Raw genomic sequence first — 6,736 nt, forward strand, 5'->3', positions numbered from 1 at the left:
AAAAAAATAAATAAAAAATAAAATCTGGGCACTCTGATCCACGTCGACAGATTCTGCAGTCAATTAAATTAATACTTGCAGAAGAGAAAGAACTAAAGTCGCAAAGATAGTGGTCCCAGCGAGTTTGAAAATGTTTTGCTCTTGCAGAGAAAGTCTCAAAAACAAAACAACCAGACAAAATTTATCTTGCAGTTTCCAACTGTGTCACCACTGATGGCCTACAGCCCATCCAGCGAAGCTATAAGAACCCACTTAAATAGGTGCGTTTTACATACAGGACATAGGAATGCTCTTGGTTAGAGGCCTGATACACAGTGACAAACTCCCAAACCATGAATTATTAAATCAACCATTTAATAGAACATTATTTTATTTCTTTTCAAAAGGATATTCATCAGTAATTAACAAATTCAACTTTTAAAGCTGGTTTTAAGTGAAAAGCTATGATTACAGCTGTGGGTAAATTGCAGTGGGGGGGGGAAGAAAACAGAATATCATCCCATTCTTCCCTTCCCTTGACAAACGTCTTGCCTCCAAACTTCTGTCACACTCTCCATCCCACTGAGCAGCTAAAAACAGTCCTCCGGATGTACGGAAACCATGGTCACAGACGACCTCACGCCGGCCCTCGCGCGGCTGAAAGAATCCCCGTATTGAGGCACCACATGAGCCCGCCGTCACCCCGGGGCCTCCCCCAGGAAAGCAGCCCGCCGCTGGGCCTCTGCGCGTGGGGCTGGGCGGTGCTCCCTCCACCAACTGGCTGCATGCATGGGAAACGGACATATTGCATGGCACGACTCTCTATTCCAACACAGCATGGGAGGGTGGGGGGGGGGGGGTGACAACTGTGTCTAAATTATCAGGAGTCTGTACGGCCCGGAAGGCTGCCGTGAAACGCTGCGGATCGTTGGACGGAAGGTGCCGGACACCCAAAACATCACAGTGTAATTTTCAGCCACAAAACTTGACTTGGCGTAACCAGCGACTAGCTGCTCCGCATTCTCGCAGCTCCTGCCCTCCATCCATTTCTCAGTCTCTCTATCCCTCTCATATTCCCAAGTGGCACCTCTAATACAGAAGAAGCCGTTTGAGGTGTGAGTCTGCTAATTGGCAGAGCAAAGGAGCGCCAGTCTGCCCTCTGTGCCCTCTCTCCCAAGCAGCAATGCGTAGCTTTTGTGCTGTTGCACACTTCCTAACGCTGACATTGGGTCAGCGGGGGTGGAATTGAGGGGGAAATTGACAAAAAGGCTGTACCAAAAATACAAGGCAGAGTGACACTCTTGAGTACCCCAGTGGTGTCTCATCGCTGGATGCCCTACACGTCCACAGCTGTTCGAACCCGTAACCAGCTCCTTATATGCATCTGTGATCTTACTGACAGATCTGCCTCACGCACAGCGACAGACCTCCAACAGGTGCTCAGCAAAATCAAGCTAAACACCCAGCTTTGAGCAGGAAAAAAAAATCCTTCATGTTTCTATGTATTTTTTTTCCCCTCCATTTTTACATTTTTTTTTTTCCTTCACAGCTCGCGGACGGCAGACTCCAGCGGGGGTCCGTTCAGCATGGCTTGACGTCTGCGCATCTGCGGATCGCGCGGCACTCCAGACGCGGCTCGCCTCTGCATTATTCAAGACGCGTCCCGGTGATGGTGGCGGCTCCCAGGACGGGCAATGTCTGGGGGGGGGGGGGCAGCATGACGTAGCACCCCCACCAGTGTCGGCCAAGCGGAACAAGACACTTCTTGTGGTCTGCATCTCATTTGCCCGAGACCTTTGCAGCCAAAAAATGCCAAGCCAAATGTGCCCCCTCCCACCCGCAAATGGCAGCATCAAAGATACAGTTTCACCTGGGGGTATCGCTTCACACAATGACGGAAGGGGGAATGAGGACACCTACATCGTCTTCCTCGAGAGACAAAGAAAAGATGTAGGCTTAGGGAGACGGAGGACAGAGGGACCCATCCAGGCCCTTTAGAGGCACTATTCATTCGGGGAATTATCTGCTATTTGACCATGGGCAACCGCAGTGAGGAAAAAAAAAAGCATATGGCTCCTCTGTCCATCCCAGTGACAAGATAAACCCAAAAACCATCACACACAAACGCCATTTCACCTAATTCATCTTCAGGTGGTTGCATCCAGTCAGCAAAAATCATGCCCTGAAACTTACTTATGCATCAACAATATGATACTTCTTGGCAACTTCCAGAACATTCGGTGGACCAATAATACTTTTGGCACTAATCTCACCATATGGCAATTGCATTGTTCAAGGTAAACTACAGATGCAAGAAATATGAGTATATATTTAATACCCCAATTTGCACTTTCCCTGCCGCCCCCCCCCCCCCCAAAAAAAACAAAAAACACATGAAGCATGATGTTCAAAGTAGGAAAAACAGAACTTTATAATGCAGTAGTTAAACCCCCCCCCGCCCCTCGAATGAAGGAAATGGCCAGTCACAGCGGCTGAGAGGGTAGACTCAAGCTAGCTAAGGAGACAGTACCAGCTGCCCCCCCCCAAACCACCATCAGATGCATTAAATATGAGTAGCCAGGGAGGGGCAGGCTGAGAGAACCAAAAGAGCTCAGGGGCTTCAATTGTGACAGAAAGGGCTTCAATTATGGATGCGCAGGGTCCTCCGCCAATGCGAGGCCACAGGGCTCTAATTTTACCGTCCACGCTGGAAGCAGAAGCCGGGACGCGCTCAGCTTCGCCGCCGACAGCTGAGGATCCCACGTCCTACTTTCACTAAATATCTACCCCATCCATTTTCGTGCCGCTCAGCTTGATCTAATCTCCGACTACTCCGCCGTATTTATGTCTTTTAAATTTGCTTCTTTTTTTTGTATTCCAGCGACAACATAAAGACTGGCTGGAAAATGTAGAGCTTTAAGCATGGGTGCGGCCCATGTACCGGTTCGCGCATATTCCAGGAAAGGCTTTTAATCTGCTAACGAAAGTCAACCCTCCAGCGCACCAGCAGCCTCTATATGAACTTAAGCGCAGGACCAAAAAGTTTTCAGACATTGATAGTTTAAAAATGGCTCTTTTACAAGCACGTTTACTCAGTGGTGAAACAGAGATACCATCTCTCGTACCAACATTTGCGTAAAGTAAATTAGGAAGCCGACTGGAATCCAGTTACTCTCCAGTATTACTTATAGGAGCAAAACAGACTCGGTGGCCAGGGGATAAGTTGCATGTCACCCAAGAGTGTCATTCTATGCATCGCTATATGACGGACGGTCTACGGTTTGCACGAAGAATTAATGCAAAAATATATATTTGCCATTCAATACCGTCAATATATTAAATAAAACACAGCGGGGGCTGCAGCAGGGCAGGAAGCCGCCGCGTCGCCTCAGATACACCCGAGCACATCCATGCACATTTACCGTAATGAAACCCGTCTGCCCCAAAAGATACACACGCTGCTTGATTTTATACATCTTCCCGTTTTCAATATCATTCCCCCTATATTTGTATCAAGCAGACATCCGCCTACTTTATCCGATCCATAGTGCATAATGAAGCAGAAATTCGGCAAAGGCATCAAACAACCAAGGAGTCGGATTCACACGTATAAATGTGTTAAACCCCGATTAAATGAGAAAATGTTTACGTTTCAAATCTGAAAAGACCGACACGCGTGATGTTAACCAAACTATTACCGAATATTACTAACAGCTAATATGCACCATAATAAATTAAATAATCATGAAAAACAAAGCCTGGAGCCCCCCCCCCCCTTTCCTGTTATTTTACTCCGTAACACATAGTTAAAAAAAATCTAGATATTAATGGCAGTTATGTAAACACAAACGTCACATAAACTGTACGAGCTGGAAAAGGCGATTTAACGGGCTGGCTCGTGCAATAAACAAGGGCAACTAGTAACCGATAACTAAACGTATAAAAGTTTGCAAGGACAGATAACTGGCCGCAATAATGCGCCATAAACCGATCCGGACGGGAGATGCGCGCAGCCTTAAAACATGGATCCGTCTCCAGCACCCGCAGCCGACGGGACTGTGCGTGCCGGGCGGACTCGGATTACCCAATAATTTAATTCAGAGACAACATTTAAGCGCACAGCATCGGAAATAAGCGCAGCATCAGCGTGCCAGCGCTGCCTGCCGTGCAGAATAAACATGGACGAAGAACGCCGACAGACCGCGGCGAATTACACGCTGATGTGATGTGTGCAACATAACGGGACCGTAGGAGTTTATTAATAAACACGCAAGATGATATATCGTGAGGATGTTAGATAAATGCATGGCAAACAATTTCCACTGACTTCCAGATTTTGCGAACGTTTAAATGCGGCCCCTTTAAGGATTGGGGATCTTAAACTTGTACAGCCCGCAGTAACTCCCTGCAACTCACACCGCTCCTTTAATGCGCCGTATTAGCCTCGTCTAACTAAGCCCGTTCGTGCAAAGCGCTCAGAAATGCCCCCGCAGTCTGCAACGTCCGCCGGGGCGCTTCTGTTTGAGGGTTGCCGGTGCTGCCGGTGGAAGCGCCGCGTTACCTCCAGTCGTGCGCCTTCCCGCTGAGCGCGTCTGTTCCGGGCTGACGGGCGATCCCTCCCTGCGGCTGTCCTGTGCGTCTGGTCCGTAGCTGGCTGCCGGAGACTGGGCGCCGCGATCGCTCACGAAGACTGCGAGTCAGTCAGCGGCGCTCCACCGCTCTCCGCGTACCCCCCCTCCCCCGTACATCCATGCGCCTAATTTCCAAAAAGCTGTAGCGACATCTGCAGAGTAGGAGTACTAACGTAACGGCCACAAAAGCCGGCAACTCCGCTAAGTTGTAGATGTAGTCAGCTGTATCTGTTGGCCTAATGCAATTAAATATGGGAATTTAGTTCATGACACTGTATATAGTTAAGGACATGTATTGACCTCAAATGTCAAGGTTCAGCATACAGTGAAATCCCTGCTGTAGTACATTTCAACAAGGTAATTTAATTTCCTGATTTAACCATCCAAGTGTATAGATTTTGAAGGAAAAAAAAGCAACGGCTTTGTTGCTATATAAAAATAAATCGAATCTAATGGGGGGGTGCACGGTCGCTTCACATGGGTTCGATTCCCCGCCTCGGCTCCATGTGTTTGGACTTCTCTCCGTCGTAGTCCCGCTCCAAAAACAAGCTAAAGTGAATTGTCCGTGGGTGTGAATGGTGTAAGCGACCTGCGATAGTCGGCAATGCGGCCATTGTTTCCGGGATGTGATCCGGACCCCTGCGACCCTGCATAGAATAAGGCGTATAGAAAATGAATGAATGATCCTGTGAGACAAGTTCTGTAACCTTGCTGATGTTCATTACCGATAAACAAGCATTTGTAGTGGGGTGTCATATTATATAATGTAGTTAGTAGTACCCTGTCTCAATTAATTATGCCATGTACAGAAAGCTACGTGTTTGTTTTGGTCTTCCGATTCCCATAGCTAACAAACACTCCCTCTAGTGGAGAAGTCTTGATTGCGCTTCTTCTATTTCCATCACTTGAAGAAAAACAATGGAAACTACGACCATATCCAGACGAAACTTTATTTCTTTAACATTAATGGGCGCTTTAAAAGCTTGACTTCTTTTAAAACGTCAGAAAGATTGGGAATTCTAGTGGAAAGATGGAATTTTCCATGTTGTTTGGAAGGTCAGATATTCCAGTTAGATTTGATTGTGGCTTATCAATTTACAAATTGCGCGATTCTGACGATTTTAATGTTACAAGAGCATATTTAAAGTTACAACGTGTTATATTTGAATAGGATAGGAGAAACGATCCACTGCTCTTTAAGCAAAGTAGTTTAGCCTGTAACTCAATGCAATGTGTATGTAAAATTTATATTAAACTGAACGGAACACCCGTTAAGTGCAAAGGAAATAGTTTCTATTTTAGTTTAAGACCAAAAACAAACGATATATAAAGTACGTATCTACATAGCGAAGAGAAAATATATGACTTACTGTATATAAAAAGCATGTACAATAAATGAGCCTAAAATTCCTTAAAAAAAAAAAAAAAAAAAAAAAAAAAAAAGTGTGTATAAACTATCGCTATGACCGAGTCTCCTGGTGTGAGTTTAATTGAATAAATCCCTCGCCCTCGGGGATGGTGGTCTGTTGATAAACTGGGGGGGGGGTTCAATCAATCTGATAAAGTACCATGCGCTCACAGGTGCCCTGGGGAGGCCTTATAACGTAATCCTAACATAATAACCTCGGGGGGAGGGAGCTCTGGCCCTTTGGGAAAGTAGGCGGGGCGGCTCTGTCCAACTCAGACATGGCCGGGGGCCTTTCAGGTGGGTAATTAGGGCACCATATGCTCCCTGGGCACCGTCTCTGCGGCTGGGAAGCTGACTGTTCCCGGCAATCTGCTTGTGTCGGGTCCCGAGCGCTCCGGGTGCACAGGCTCACTTCCGTGGCGACGGGAGCACCGCGCACGCACTGGTGGTGCCGTGTACCGCGCCCTCGGAGCCCGGCACAAGTGCGTCCAGGCGTCTCCCTCCCGAAATACCGGACGTAAGCACCACTTAGCGGGGATCGCACGCACACACTCATATTTCATAAAGATTGTCCATTCTACACAACCCTCAGGCAGAAGAGCGGTGAAGAGACGTTTTATACATCAGTACAGAAAATCTGTTTACAACGCTGCACTGTCCCAGGACGACTGGTGATCAGGGAAAGGGGCCGTGATCCATTTGTTTTATAATAATTTAA

The sequence above is a fragment of the Paramormyrops kingsleyae genome, chromosome 9, assembly GCF_048594095.1.
Source record: "Paramormyrops kingsleyae isolate MSU_618 chromosome 9, PKINGS_0.4, whole genome shotgun sequence".
Taxonomy (NCBI): Eukaryota; Metazoa; Chordata; class Actinopteri; order Osteoglossiformes; family Mormyridae; genus Paramormyrops; species Paramormyrops kingsleyae.